This window comes from Danio aesculapii, chromosome 23 (genome assembly GCF_903798145.1).
Source record: "Danio aesculapii chromosome 23, fDanAes4.1, whole genome shotgun sequence".
In the NCBI taxonomy this organism is placed as follows: domain Eukaryota; kingdom Metazoa; phylum Chordata; class Actinopteri; order Cypriniformes; family Danionidae; genus Danio; species Danio aesculapii.
In genome coordinates, this window is record NC_079457.1 from 43,658,940 (window position 1) to 43,675,650 (window position 16,711).

General features: G+C 36.1%; 1 protein-coding gene across 4 annotated transcripts in view; it reads left to right on the top strand.

Moving 5' to 3' along the window:
- Positions 1-16,711, top strand: part of rap1gapa (RAP1 GTPase activating protein a) — a 137,488-nt gene that overhangs the window by 40,859 nt on the left and 79,918 nt on the right. Inside the window, exon 1 of one of the 4 annotated variants that reach the window (XM_056448678.1) lies at positions 12,375-12,447. The exons of the other annotated variants lie outside the window; for them this stretch is intronic. The gene's annotated coding sequence lies outside the window, so the exon portion shown is untranslated. Of the gene's footprint in view, positions 1-12,374; positions 12,448-16,711 lie in introns of those variants that run through there. 4 annotated transcript variants of the gene reach the window in all.

Here is a 16,711-nt window from a genome sequence, read left to right on the forward strand (position 1 = left end):
ATCCAACACAGTTTTCTTTTATATAATATTATACTTTAATATAATATATACACTACCGGTCAAAAGTTTGGGGTCAGAATGATTTTTAAATGTTTTAAAATAAGTTATCCTGCTCACCATTTCATCAAAAATACAGTACAAATTGTAAAATTGTGAAATGTTAATCCACCATAAAATAACTGTTCAAAAGTAGTTTATAATTTAATTTATTAATTTATTCCAGTGATTTGTAATTATGAATATTCTGTTTCATTCCTCCAGTCTTGGAGTCATAATCCAAATCCGAAAACAGTTATTTAAAATTTTAATAAATACTTAACAATTAAATTTTTTCACATTCAATAAATGCTGCCCTGATGAACAATATAATTTATTAAAAAAAAAACTGACGCCAAGCTTTTGACCAGTAATGTACATCCAACACAGTTTTCTTTATACTATGTTTGCCCATAATATATAAATCACACAATTTTGTTTAAAAAAAATAAAATTATCTGTTGCATCTTCTGTGTGTGCATCAAAGGACATTGATGAAGGTCCCAAACACTAAGATCCCCAGAATGTTGTTGCTGTTTCTAGACTCGACAGGTTGAAGAATGTCAGTGTCAAAAGTAGCCAGCTTAATATCAGAGCAGCAGCTAGAGTCTGTCTGAGACGCCCTTCTTACTGTCATCCTCTTGGGCCTTTCGTTAAAGTTTCTGCTGTTACAGGAGCCATCTGCAGTAACCCGATAGGTTTATACTTCTTCTAGTTCTTTTCAGAATATGCCCACTTAGAGTAGATTTCCTCAGACAGTTAGCATCAAAAGAAATATTTGAAGAAGTCAGAATTTAAATCTCTAAATGAGTTGCATAATGTATTTTTAAATGGTTGTTGTCAACATGAAGGCATTACAGTAGGAGTTAATCTGAGATGCCGCTGCTTGAGTTTTTACAGGGCCAGCTGGAAGCAGGTGATGTACAGCCTTTCCCCATCTGTGTCCTCTTGGCACGGGTCATTCGGGCTCTCAGCCGGTGAGCCAGAGAGACAAGGAGAGATTTTAATTGCTGTAAATGGTGGTTTGGGTTCGTGGGTTCATCAGACACCTCATTTTCTCTCTCTCATTCTCTCTCTCTCGCTCTCTCGCTCGCTCGCTCTCTGGCTCTCTCGCTCCAGCTGAGAGAGGCACTGAGTCATGCTACATGCTCTGGAGTTCATATTCTCTTTTTGCAAACACAAAGATATTAATAACTGCACAGCAGTGGCAGGGGTCTGTTCAGTAATTATGTGAAAGGTTCATCAGGGAAAACAATGGAAGCTAAAGAATGCAGTGTAATTATGCACAGTTAGAATATGCATAACTCAGATTCAAATGACAACTGGACAAATTAGACAAATGCCATGGACAGGTAGCTTTAGGTTTGTTGCTTGGTGCACATCAAATAAGACGTTTCATTAATTTCCACAAACTCTGGCAGTGCTGGACTGAAATATGAACACAGTATGGATGAAAGACATCTGAATAAAACCAAAAACCAGACATGATGTCACAAGAGGTGACCAAAAAACAACCAAATGCAGAAGCATTATTATTTACATTAATTTTGCTACATTTAAACTCTGCAGTAATTTAGTAAAGCCATAGAGTTTGCCTGGCAAAGCAGATTTGCTTTCGATTTTCCATTATAGCTTTTATCAGTTTATCATAGCTACCCAATCGGATCATGAACACCCATACAATCACCAACAATCCATCTCAATTAAACTTTTTCATTTAAAAATGTCATTTTAACTCTATTTACCATAATGGTTTAATTATTTTCCTCACTATAACATTCTTCATGTATTTACTGCTGAGGGCACTGACTTGGACTGGCTGTTGTGCATAGATTTAGTTTATTATAGTTTTTAAAACTTTAAAACATTTGTCAAATTTTTCTTTTATTTTTAAAGAAAGCTCATGTCAATAAAAGTGTATGTTTACAACTAGAGCTTGCTTGTTTTGACACAATATTTTGCTAAGAAATATCTAATATATATATATATATATATATATATATATATATATATATATATATATATATATATATATATGTATATATATATATATATATATATATATATGTATATATATATATGTATATATATATATATATATATATATATATATATATATATATATATATATATATATATATATATATATATATATATATATATATATATATATAAATATTATATATATTTTTATTATTGAATAATTATTGTATGATCAAATGCATTAAATTCTAATAATTCCTTTGATAGGGCAAATAAAAATCTTTTCCATCTGGGCCATTCGAAAAACTCCTTAGCATTTGGCCCTGTACAAGTCAAAAATTTCATTCATAATAGTCTTAAAAAGTCATAAATTTAACTTGGTGAAACCTGCAGAAACCTTGTTTTATGCTTAATAGAGTATTCTAAGTATGTTTAAATAATGATTTTTTAAAAAGTTCAAAATAATAATAATGATGATTATAATGATGTTGACAATGATTATTATTATTATCATTGGAGAGAGAGAGAGAGAGAGAGAGAGAGAGAGAGAGAGAGAGTCTATGAGCAAATATATGCGAATGTCAACCTTGCCTTGAAAAAAAAATTTGGTTTTTGCCAAAATGTTGGAACCGTTTCTGCGTTTTTTGTGTAAGCAAGAATTTTACTGTACTTTAAAAATACTAAAAATGTCTCTGTTAATGTTTTCAAACTATTATATTTGATTTAGCAAAATCACACAAGTGCCAATTTTATATCTGTCACATCCATAAAGGAAAAATATCACATCCAAGCTTAAATAAATAAGCTTAATCATAAATGCAAATCATGTCAACAATATGATTTTTGTTCTATAGTGAGCCAACTCTTATCCTTTTCATGAGCATTATTTTTTGGGGGTTGTGCAGTTTAATTCTTAGAATTTCTACAAAGTATGCTGTATACTGTGAACTCGCTAACTTTTATGATCACGTCCATAATGCATGTACATTTTCCTTATTTAGAATATAAAAATGTTTACAGATTGATATTTTCTGCTCCCATAACTCTGTGGTTAGTTGTTGTGGAAAATATAAAGAGATGTTTCAATATAATGTTAACATACACTTACCAGCCACTTTATTAGGTACATCTTATTTGTACTAGGTTGGACCCCCTTTTGAACTTCAGAACTGCCTTAATCCTTCATGGCATAGATTCAACAAGGTACTGGAAATGTTCCTCAGAGATTTTGGTTCATACTGACATGATCACATCACACAGTTGATGCAGATTTGTTGGCTGCACATCCATGATGCAAATCTCCTGTTACACCACATCCCAAATATTCTCTATTGCATTTAGATCTGGTGACTGTGGAGGCCATTTGAGTACAGTGAACTCATTGTCATGCTCAAGAAGCCAGTCTGAGATGATTCACACTTTATGGTTGCTGGAATTAACCATCAGAAGATGGGTACACTGTGATCGTAAAGGGATGGACATGGTCAGCAAAAATACTCTGGTAGGCTGTGGTGCTGACACAATGATCAATTGGTACTAATGGGCCCAAAGTGTGCCAAGAAAATATCCCCCACACCATTATACAACCACCATCAGCCTGAACCGTTGATACAAGACTGGATGGATCCATGCTTTCATGTTGTTGATGCCAAATTCTGACCCTACCATCCGAATGTCGCAGCAGAAATTGAGACTCATCAGACCAGGCAAGGTTTTTCTTCAATTGTTCAATTTTGGTGAGGCTGTGTGAGCCACAGTTTCCTGTTCTTAGCTGAAATGAGTGTGGTCTTCTGCTGCTGTAGCCCATCTGCCTCAAGGTTTGACATGTTGTGTGTTCATAAATGCTCTTCTGCATACCTTGGTTGTAACGAGTGGTTATTTGAGTTATTGTTGCCTTTCTATCAGCTTGAACCAGTCTGGTCATTCTCCTCTGATGTCTGGCATCAACAAGGCATTTGCGCCCACAGAACTTCCGCTCACTGTATATTTTCTTTTTTTCAGACCCTTTTCTGTAAGCCCTAGAGATGGTTGTATGAAAATCCCAGCAGTTTCTGAAATACTCAGACCAGCCCGTCTGGCACCAACAACCATGCCACATACAAAGTCACTTAAATCACCTTTCTTCACCATTCTAATGCTCTGTTTGAACTGCAGCAGATCGTCTTGACCATGTCTACATGCCTAAATGCATTGAGTTGCTGCCATGTGATTGGCTGATTAGAAAATTGCATTAATTAGCAGTTGGACAGGTGTACCTAATAAAGTGGCCAGTGAGTGTATTTTTTTTCTCTGTGATTTTATGTTTTGAGATTTTAACTGCAAATGTCCCATCCATAATGCTGGATTTGTTCCTATATCACTTCATTTATGTGAAGCCCATTCTTGTAACTGCATAGGAGATTGCTGAGATCAACTGAAAAAGATGAAAGGTGCTCTGCCTTTTTATAAATTTATTAATCAGAAATCTTAAGATTGCGGTGCTGTTGCTAAGCTAGACTAAAATTGAGTGTACTTGATCGACTTACAAGATACTAAACTTTACTAGCTGCTTTGTTAAAAGAAAATCTGTGTTTACAGATAATGAAGTGCACGGTTTGGCTGCACCTGCTCATTTGAAGGGTGGAGTTCAACATAAATAGGTGTCATCTTCCCAAAGGGCGTTTCCATGTCAATGAAACCTTCAAATCCTAGTGTTTCTAGAGGTCGTTTCCTGGTCACAGCAACAGGCCTTCGTGAGTTACATCATTCTGCCCCTGAGAGGATGAAAACATGCCACTGCATCATGTGATGTACTTATCATCTGTCCCCTCCACAACCATACATTACTAGACTACAGTCGGGAGATGCGATAGTATGATTACATTACGGCTAAAAATGAAAACCCATCACAGGACTCATCCAACAACCCGATCATGCAAATTGTATAGAGGTGAGATGCGTTGTCTCTGTGGGGATTTTTTTGTTTTTTTATTATTTTATTAAAACTAACCTCCCACACAGGAGATGAGGTCAGCGACAGCAGTTGTGATCCTGTTGTGTAAATGTTTTGAACATGAGTCAGTTTGGCTCTGTGCTAATCTGAGTAATGTTTTCTTCAAAATGCATTAGGGAACTGGGAAGGGGGACGTGATGGAGAACAATGGGGGTCTGCTAATGTTGTGCTGCTTGAATTCAGTTTCGGATGAATTCCGATGAGTTTTTGTGGCGGTTGATCATGGTTTTTGTTTCATATTGTTTTTCTGGGCTTTATTTTTGTTTGTTTTTTGTTGTTGCTATGGGCCTTGTTTTTGTTTTGCTTTTTATTTGACATTTTTAGGGCTTTATTTTTGTTTAATGTCGTTACTTCTTTTTCTGGAGATTTATTTGCCTTTATTTTGGTTTTGTTCATGTTATGTTTCAATTTGTGTGATTGTTCTGAGAGTTATAGATGCTTAGTTTTATGTTTCATTTTGTTTGTTTTGTTCCTACTTTAATTTTACTTAGTTTAAGTTTGTTTGATTTTTCTGGATTGATGTTTTGTTGCTCTGGGCTTTATTTTTTCGTTTGGCTTTACTTGGATTCATTGTTAAGAATTTTACATTTGTGTTGTCATGTTTTGTTTTAATTTGTGTTATTGTTATGGTCTTTATTGTTTTTTAGTTTTTGGTGTGTGTGTGTGTGTGTGTGTGTGTGTGTGTGTGGGGGGGGGGGGGGGGTCCTAGCCCATAAGGATGCCTTAGCAAGCTCTGTGGGGGCTCGCGTCGTATTTTAAAAATTAGCAGTGGACAATTAGAAGAATGATCATGTTGCCTTAGTTCATTTTATCCCCTGGCAGACCAGAAAATAGACAAATTTGTAATTTGTCCTCTACAAAAAAGACTAATGCTTATGACCAAAGAATAATGGATTCAAGTGAGGAAGCTTTAAACATTTCGGGTTGCAGCACTAGCAATACTGAAAACAGGAAATGCAGAAAATACCTAGATAGTTACCTGTACTATGGTTTTATTCCATTTTCTCGAAGCAAAGAGTCCCTGTCCCAGCCACAGTGTGTTATCTGCGCCAAAGTTCTTGCTAACGAATGCACGAGGCTGTCCAAATTAATAAGACATGCCCAGAACATTTTTTGAGAGCAAGGCAAAAAAATTGACATACACCCAAAATGAGATGAGGGACGCCACAGCTACTTCTAAGAAAATTTTTAAAAAGTGGCAACTAATTGGCAACTAATATAGGGCCAATTTAAAAGCCAAAGGCTTATGTTTTTTCAGTTACAAATGGACTACTTATGTTTTGCTTTTATAATTTACATTAGGCTATTATTTGTGCATAAACATATCTAGTAATACACATATAGTTTGTTTGAAAACAACATTTTTCTGTCATTGTTACGGCAAACTTATATGAGCGTTAATATCATTAAATGCGGAGGGGGGCCTTACAATATTTTCCAGGGTAAAAGGGGGTCTCAGGCAAAAAAAAGGTTGGGAACACTGGTTTAGGGCTTTGTTTTAATTTTTTGTTCATGTCTGTTTCAATTTGAGTGCTTGTTCTAGACTTTTTCATTTGGTTCAGGGTTTTTGTTTTGCTTTGCTTCATTTCGTTGTTCAGGACATTTTCATTATGCTGTTAAGGGCATTAGATTTATTTTTGTTTTGCTGTTATCATTTAATACAGAGTTCAGATGGCATGATTTTCAAACTAGTCGTGTCACAGATGTTTTCACACTGCATGACTATCTGAGGTAGCGTTCTGTCGGTGGGTGTTGTGTTTACACTGAAGGATGGATCGGCAACAGGGGGTTTCACACTGCATGACGTTGGAATGTAAGGAAATGCCAAAAACATTGTCTCGGTCCACAAACTACGTCTCACAACCAAACAAATGCGAGAAGTGACATGGAAACAATGTGAGGTCACATAATACATAATGAGAAAAAGTCTTGTGGGGTAAAAAAAAAACTTATTTTGCTCACCAGGGTTTTGAAGGGAATTAACAATTTCTCTTCAACTTTTTAACTTTTTCAACCCAGTTGTGGTATTGCTTAGATGACACGTCAAACAGACACGGGTGCTCCTGGCAATTTTTCACTAGTTTGTCCTCCATTTCTTGGGTCCAATTTTAACATCTCCCCCATCCTCCCACTGGCCTGCAGATACCCATACTAGTGGATGCTTCTCTCTTATTGGCTGTAGGTGATCGCCGATGTTATTTTCAATCAGAACCCATTTCACACGATACGATTTTGACGCACCGACAGCTCCAGATATTTAGCATGCCAAATATCTCACCGGTGTCGGCTACTCATCGGCAATTCTTTCAGATCGCAGAGTCACAGTGTGTGACTGTTACTCACGTGAACGAGCACCGATTTGCCTGTGATTTCAGACATTTGTCTGCAATTTCTCAAAACCTGTCGGCAAGTGAGAATCGGGGCTAAAATCATCCAGTCTGAACTCGGCATATGCTTCAGTGTTACAGTTAGCAAACTGTTTGGCAAAAGAGTGATTGATTTTATGAAATGATTTGATGACCTGATGCTTCAGTGATTATTAGTAACAATTCCTGTAATTTCAACATAGCTGAAAAAAATTACTGCAGAAAGATGTACTATCTTGTTGACATTTTTACTGCAACAACACTCAAGGCTAACAACACAAAGCCTAAATCAGGTTCTCAGGATAAAAGGATGTGACTATATTCAGTGTATGTTTGGCAAAGTACAGAATACATGATTTTTTGAAAGTCTCTCGCTCAAAGAGAGTAACAGAGCCAACTCCTTTGAGATTTTTCACTCCCTTGCTTAAGTTTGAGTTGTCACATTATTATTCATATATTCTAAGACATTTTGGATTATCATTTGAATAGATTAATATTCTTATGCTATGCAGGCATGCGCTCCAGGAGGAAGATTTTTTAGTAAGCCTTTATTAGTCAGAACGGCACAATGTATTAGTAATGCTGCTGTCAGAGATTGCACTTCCTTCAAAAGCACCTAAAAGCTCACCTACACACTAAATCCTCGTATCGGTTTGAGATCTTGTGGTCTGTGTGATTCGATTTAAAACTTTTATGAGCCAAATATATTTTTAGCCAGAGTCATTTTGCTTTTGTGCTTTTGTCTGTTGTCTCCCTGAAGACAGATAGTGAGACAGGAACAGGATCTATTTTATGACAGAAAAACAACTTTTTCTCTGAGGCTGTTGTCGAGACTTACTAACCGATCTGTTTTAAGATTGTTTTTTGTCCTGTTCTCCACCTCTCGGAGGACAGATGGGGATGCAGAACACCTGCAAGGCTCAGCGGTCTTCATTAGAAGCGGTTTAAGATATCAGGGGGAGCTAAAGATCAGATATGAGCTGTTTGACAGCTTCTGGGCAGTCTGAAAGACAACACTCGGTGTGACGTGACACAGTTAGCCAGGGTGTGTTTTGTAAAAGGATGTAGTTAGAGTAAGATGACCTTTCATTCAAATCATTGATCTCTGTTAATCCTATAAGCAACTTCTAACACAATGCTTTGCTTTATTTCAATGTTCAGGGCAATGTTTTTGCTATTTTGTTTTGATGTTTAAAGCTCTTTACTGTTTTTATATCATTTTGTTGTGTTATTTTATTGTTTTATATATTTATCCAGAGTTGATTTAGGTTTTGTCTTTCTTTGTCTTGTTATTCTGGGCTTTTTCAGTTTTTTTTTTTTTGTTTATTGGCCAAGTTTTAGTTGCTTGCGTTGCATCATAGTTAATTTGCTTTATATTTGTTTTGGTATTGTTGATCAGAGCTTCTTTTTTGTTTGTTTTTTTCATGTTATTTGTTTATTATTATTAGCTTTAATATTCTTCTAATTTAAAATAATAGTACATATTAATTCAATTGTGTTTCTGAATTAAATTGAGATTTTAACACTTCATATGATCGATTCCATTGATATAATTTAAGGATAACTTAATAGAAAGCTAATAGAACTGTGTTTTCTTCTGCCACCTTTCAGGTCTTATTCTAATAGCAGCTTTTTTAGTGAGCTTCTTCATTCTCTGATTGACAAGCTGTACATGAGCCATGTGTTTTCAGCTTTCCAAGGCCTGCAGATTATGCTCACTGATTACTACAAAACACGTCTCTCAGTGGGGTTAGAGATTTTCTTCTAATCCTGCATTATCTCTTTGAGTTATGCTGTGGACAGCAGTATTTTGCTGTCATACGGTACACATCTGTTTGCTGGGTTTGCAAACGTCTGATTCGGTAACATGCTGTCTGTGTGTTTACCTGAGCTTATTTGACTCATTACTTGTTTGCAGGAGAGTCTTAAAGAAACCGTTCAGCCAAAATTGGTATTTGGCCTCTTGTTCTAGGCAAGTATGATATTCTTTTTGACTTGAATTGCATTTTTTATATATCCTAGACAGTCTTGTAAATACAAATCAGTAGGGGTCTGGGATGCCAATTTTCAAAAATAAAGTAATAATCAAAGTGATTTAAGCATCTTTGTGGTGAATAAATAAGCTTTCCATTGATGTCTTTATTTTTGGTTTGTTAGGATTTGACAATTTTTAGCTAAAATTCTATTTGAAAAAGGAGGATTTGAGAAATCGCATTTAAAGTTGTCCAAATTCAATAAAATTTAAAATTCACCTTAATTTTATAGCGCCTTTATAATGTAGATTGTGTGAAAGCAGCTTAACATAGAAGTTTTAGTAGATTGAAACTGTGTCAGTCCAGTTTTCAGAGTTGAAGTTCAGTTCAGTGTGGTTTAATATTCACTGCTAGAAGTACTAATACTGATGTGCTGCTCCACAAGTCCCAAGCAAGACAGTGGCGAAGAGCAACCATCACCAGTCTACGAATGATGTGATGGAAAAAAAATTCCATTCCTAGCAATGCATTACTAATCAAATTAAGTTTTGATATATTTACGATTGTAACGAGGAGACTGACACGGAGGGATCCATTATGCAGTATTTATTAGTCACAGTCAAACACAAACATCCAATACGCACTAAAGTGCAAACACACATCAACAGTAATCAGTAATGGTCTTGGGGCTGGCGGCTGACAGACACAGAGTGATTTACCAGGCATAGATCAGTGGCAGGCGGTGTGGTTCAGAATGCGTTAGACAGGCTTGGGTCGAGGGCAGGCAGCGTGGTTCAGAGTCTGTGTATAAAGCAAGAGTCGTGGGCAGGCAGAAGTCAACTCAAAGTCAGAAACAGTCTGGGGTTATTCTCAGAAGATCAGACAGGAAAGAAAGCTCAGTAATACTGGCCGGGGCTAAACAAGACTTCGCAATGAACTGGTTTTTGAGTGTGGCTTATATAGGAAGCGTGGGTCGCTAACTAGATTCAGTTCAGGTGTGTGCACAATCAGTTTAGATGGATGATGTAATGCTTAAAAGTCCGGGGATGGTGACCTCTGCTGGCCAGCGAGGGGAATGACTGGGACCGAGTCGGTAACAACGATAATGTTTTCATGGAGCATGATCTTTAATATTCTAATGATTTTTTTGGGAGGAAATAAAAATGAATGATTTTGACTCATGAAATGTCATTTTGGATATTCCCACAAATACCCCCATGCAAAATGATATTTTATTAAACTTAATTATCTTAAATTGGTTTTTAAATGTTTAAATAATCATGTTCCAATGCTGTTTTCTGATCTAATCAGAAGGCACCAGACCTCTTCTAGAGTCACACGAGCAACTGCTAGTGGCGACTGCCTTGTACCAAAGTGTAAGACCTCTTTTGGGCAGTCTGTTTTGGAATTCTGGAATGATTTACCAGTTTGCCTAAAATTAGTAAGTAATATAAATGTTTTTAGTAGTGTTCTTAAAAAGTCATTAAAAACAAAACATCAGTGTTTGCACAAATAGTCTACTATTAGTTTGTTCGATCATGCTGCCTTTGCTTTTGCCTTACATCAATTTTATGTAAAGAATTATAATGTTGTGTATATGTATCTATTAAATTAAAATTTTATGTCAAGCCTCCCGTGGACAGGTGTTGAGAATTAGCAAGTCTGCTAAAACACTTAAACAAATGCGTTTGGTTGTCCAGTGTAATTGTAATGTCCATGTCAAATAAATAAATGAATGAATGAATAAATAAATAAATAAATAAATAAATAAATAAATAAAGATTAGTTTTTGTGGTCCAGGGTCTCATTTTTACATTTTAAAAGCTGGCATACCTTAATCTCAAGCTAAGCAGGGTTGTTGCTAATTTGTACTTGTATGGAAGGAATATTAGGTTATCAGTAACCAATATACCCTTAAATTCCTGCTATATTTTTTTCTTTATAAAGACATTGTTCTTTTAATGAAGATATTCACACAGGGTGTCCACGGGGTCTTAAAAAGTATTAAAAGTTGATAAATCAATTTAGAGAAATTTAAGGCCCTTAAAAGTATTTAAAATGTCTTAAACGCTATTCTACAAGATATTACATTTTGTATCAGGATGCTAAAGTTTACCTGAATTTAGTCTTTGAATATCGGGATGTTGTGTATTTTTCGGGAATCGATGAAATCTTGCTCGATTTTACATCAAGCTGTATTGTTTACGGCAGTAAGCAGGAAAACGCTGTTATTCCTGCTGTACTATAGGCGCTACCTGCTGGATTAGCCTTTTTATTCATTAAATGAATAATGTTTTAGTTTACAATCAGTGTTTAGTAAATATACTGTAAGTTAAAATGTTGCTGATGAGGTCTTAAAATGTTTGGAAAGAGGAGAGGACTTAAAAGGTTTTGAATTTCATATATGCTGAAGTTTGGCAATCGAAACATCACATTTCTAAAAACCTACATTGCATGGAAGAAAGTCATGTTAATATTGTTAACATTACAATTGTAACATTTCCTATATTACACTATATTATATTTGTAAAAAAATGACCACATTGTTTCCATGATTTCCCACTCAATCCCCTAATCCACTTCCTTTAAATTAAGAGCTTTTAATAGATCATTAACTTAAAAAAAGCTAAGAAAATGGACTTCTGAATAAATAAACCCACCTGAAGGCTCAATACAGGATGTCAGGAGCAAACAAAGAGGAAATTGCTTAAAAGGCACGTTAAGGTGGGATTACAGCTTTCTAAATGGGATATATAGGGCATAATTTGTTAGTGAATTGGTTGCCTGAGCGACAGTCGGTGATGGGGAGGAGGAGTGTGTTTAATTAAGGCAAAGCACGATAAATGCAAATGTGAGCTCCATCAGACAGCTCAGATGGACAGCCCTCAGTGTTTGAGTGAGCGGGGGAGGGGACCGGGACGCAAGAGCGCATGAGGGGAGGGCGAGAGACACATAAAGAAAGAAGAGAGAGGAAAAGAGCAGTAGAGTAAGAGCAAGAGAGCGATACGGACAACAAATGTTCTGCTAGTGGGAGGATCAATGCTTCAAGCAGGTGTGCGACTCACTTGAGAAGATCTCCTACATCCATCCGCTCACAGTGAGTAATCCTACTGTATCTGCGTGCGGGAATATGAAGTGTGACAGTTGTACTGGCTTTGGTGTGTCTGGTATCTGTTTTTTTGAGATTGACGGGACGATCAAAGCAGATGTCAGGTGTGTGTGGATGAGCGGAGTCTTCATTAACACTAGTGATGCTGCATTGGAGATTTTCTATAGTAAGTGGCGTTCGTTCATGCCTCATCGTTTACAATTAACTTCTTAACGGGTGACCTACCAACCCCTTTAGTCGTGCTCTGAGCTTCAGCGCTCATGGGATCTACTGGCATTGACTTGTGAGCTTTTAGTGCTTTGTAGTTTTCTCCAGTGTCACATATGAGATGGTGTTTCATTATAGCTGCTCCTTCGCATTTCATTCCGCATCTGCTGTGGTTGCTGAAGATCGAGGTGAGATGGGAATGAAACATTTGCTGCATGCAGAATCCCAGGAGTCGATGACTTACGTAATTTCACATGTAACTGCATTTTTAAATATGTGTTTCACTCTACTGTAGATCAAACTTCTCAGCTAATCAAGGGGATAGGAATCAGGACTGGGTGGGATTTTAATCTTTAGTTATTTGTAGAGGAGAGGAGAAAATCTGCCCGTCTTTATATAATTGACAATTAGTATGCTCTCAGACGATAGTTAATTAAACACAAATGGAACTTTTAGAGGGGAGTGTCGTGAGTTCATCTGTCTGGACTTTTTCATTAATGTCAGCCTATTAATATTAACTCCATGAAGCACTATTGAACACGATTGAACATTTATATGTTAGAACTGGTCTGAATTCAAACAGTTTTATGATAGTCTTTATTAAAATGTGATATAGTTTTGTTTAAATAGAGGGAAATAAAAGACTAAAAATAATTTGAAAATGTATATTTTGTACATATATTTTTATACATACACAGTATACATATACTATACATATACAGTTGAAGTCAGAATTATTACCCCCTTCCCCCCCCCCGACATTTCTTTTTTAAATATTTCCCAAATGATGTTTAACAGAGCAAGGAAATTTTCACAGTATGTCTGATAATATATTTTCTTCTGGAGAAAGTCTTATTTGTTTTATTTTGGCTAGAATAAAAGCAGCTTTTAATTTTTTAAAGCAAATTTTAAGGTCAAAATGATTAGCCCCTTTAAGCTAAATATTTTTTCGTTACTCTACCGAACAAACCATCGTTATACAAAAAAATCAGTTATTAGAAATGAGTTATTAAAACGATTATGTTTAGAAATGTGTTGAACGAATCTTCTATCCGTTAAACAGAAATTGGGGGGAAAAATAAACAGGGGGCTAATAATTCTGACTTCATCTGTATGCAAAAAATGTTATATTAAAATGTATATATTTATATATTTATAATTGTAATAAATTGTTAAAGTGCTTTGTAGTGTTTGATATGATTATGTGTATTTGACAAACAATTAAGATGTTTTGCTGGCATTGTTTTAATCAAGTAAAAAAAATTAAATAACAAACTTTGGCTCTAATAAAACTGTAATTATTTTTCCGTGATGTGCTGCTCGTATAAAATCTTTAGAATGTCGAAACAGATTGTATTTGAGCATCAAGAAGCAACTTCTATAATTTTATGCATAATTTGATGGCTGCACTCCAGTGGTGTGTTTTCACAGGGTTGTGAAGCCTGCAGACTTCAGTGAAGATTTTGTCTGCTTGGTGCATGGAATCAGTTTCTGGGCTGCTCAGCTGTAGGGAGTGAAATAATGATCCCGGTTGTGAATGCAGAGCATTCCCTCATCTGTCCATTGGGAATATCTTGCCTGTGTGGGAAAGAATTAGTACACAGGAATTCTAATCACTCCGTACTGTAATAAGCCAGTCGGATCTATATGTAAGTACAGTAAGCTACTGCTGCATCATAGCAGTTCACCACCACATGCAGAGACTTTAATATAGATTTTAATATTTATTATATTTAATATAATATTTTTTATAAAGCGAAAGAGGAATATTCCTATCCAAAATGTATTGATGTTGATTTTAAAGATGGTCAGTTAATAAAAAATGGTGTAATTAAGGATATGAGGACAAAACCGCATGATACCGCAGAGCTGTTTCTAGAAATTCAGTTTGTTCCAGCTCTCCCGCATTACGTCACGTCTATTATCCACAACAGAGGTCTACTCTTAACACATATCATCATGACTTCAAGGCATAAACTCTCATTTATGGGGAATCTTTACCAGAATTTATCTGGTAATGTAGCGTAAATATAAATATTCAAAGGCAAATGGCCATGTCTTACAAATCTCATTTACCTATAAAGTTGCTGTCTGATTTTGATTGATGGCATTGTTGGAGAGGAGAGGATTTGCAAGCAGTCGGGTTGCTGCTGCTTTTGAGCTTGCAGGCTGTGGGTTTATTTTGTAAAAACAGCCAACAGGGCATCACCGTGACTGATATACAGTAAGAGCTATAGAGAAGTGCTAACTGGAACACAAACTAGTTTTGAGAGAGTCATCACCAGGATGTTCTTAATTCCACGATTCCGGATAAATTGAGAATTGGTTTGGTTCTCTCGGTTGATGATTTTGAAAAAATTAATTGTTTGTTTTAATATATTTCAAGATTTCACACTTAAATCAATAAAGCGTATTTGGCATGCTGTCCTGGGAGAAAGCCCTGAGCTTGTAATATCCTTGAGCCCGGGGCTCCCTCCCGTTAGAAGGGCGAGAGGGGAGTTCGAGCTCAGGTAGGTCTCGAGAACTCCCTTGCTTGTCGCCGCGTGTGAAGTGTAAACTAGGGTTGTTTTCGATGATAATTTGGTTTAGTCGATTGGCTATAGTTTATGTTTTTGGACGGTGGGAGGAAACCGGGGGACCCGGGGCAAACCCACGCGAACACGTGGAGAACAAGTAAACTCCGCACAGAAACACCAACCAGCCCGATAGGAGGTTGGACCAGCAGTGTTCTTGCTGTGAGGCAACAGTGCTAGCCACTGGGCCACCGTGTCGCCCTATCAGAAAAAGAGGGAGGAAGTAGGGGTGGAAGGGGGGGAAGCTTCAAGACGAAGATAACTGGAGTGAAAAACTCTGGTTATTTGTAATGCTTCCGTAATCATCTAATGGGTCAGATTACGGAGCTAATGAGGAGCCAGCCGTGTTGATCATAAGCATGTGATCCTCTCAAAATTAGTTTATAAATAAACCACAATTAGATGATTTCAAAATAGGCAGAAATTGTTGATGCAGATAGTGGGCAGGGCACGAACATATTGCACCACTGCATTTCGGATGTGACAAGTTTGAGTCCCGGCTTGTGGACCTTTCCATGTTCCCATTATTACAGTATAGGGAAGATGGATGAATGCATCCACCTATCAGTAGGGCAGTGCGATTTGGGGAAAATATCTAATTGCGATTTAAAAAAATATATTTTTTTTATTTTTTTAAAATTAATTAATTAATTAATTTTTAATTTTTTTATTGTGATTTACGATTTAATTTTATAGTCAAGCTTCAGCTCAATATTCTGTATTGTAGCTTCTTACTGCTAAAATGCTGTGAGTGTTAGATAAAAACGAAACTGAAAATGTATTAACTAACTCCAACTTTTATTCAAATTTGTTTATAAATAATCAGAAATTAAACACTCATTTTTAGTAGTGAGTTATCTCCTGGTGCCTTTATGATGTTTTACCATATGTTGTAAAAGCTGCAAACAACTCTTTTACTTTACTGTTGCTAGCTACTAGATTAAGTGTCACTGCCAATACTGTTGTACTGCTGCTGGTTGTTGTATTTCCTCATGCTGTGGCAACAATTTTACGACAGCTCAAATGACCTGTTTTTGTTCAGTGTCTGTGACTGAAACAAAAATATTCCCATATTAACTACATGCTGTTTTTCTTTTATAAAAATTCGCCTAATAATGCTTCTGAAGCGGCAGACACCATCATCCCACTTGTCCACACCTTCCTGTTTGTTTGTTTATTTGTTTTATTGTGGGCTTTCTGCATAGTGCGGTTGTGCAATTCTGATTAAGCAGAACGAAAGTGTGCTCCGCTCATTTAATTGTCACACACAGACGGCAGTCATGCATTTTTGACTAATGAAATTGAAATAGAGTAAACTACAATTGCAAGAGTAAATATCATAATGTTTCTGTATTAAGTTAAATATATTAATAATGTAATCCTAATTGGCACAGCCAGAAATCTGAATGTGTAGAATGTGATACAACACAGCTATAAAATATAAGTTCTACTTTTTTTTTGAAAGAAGCCAA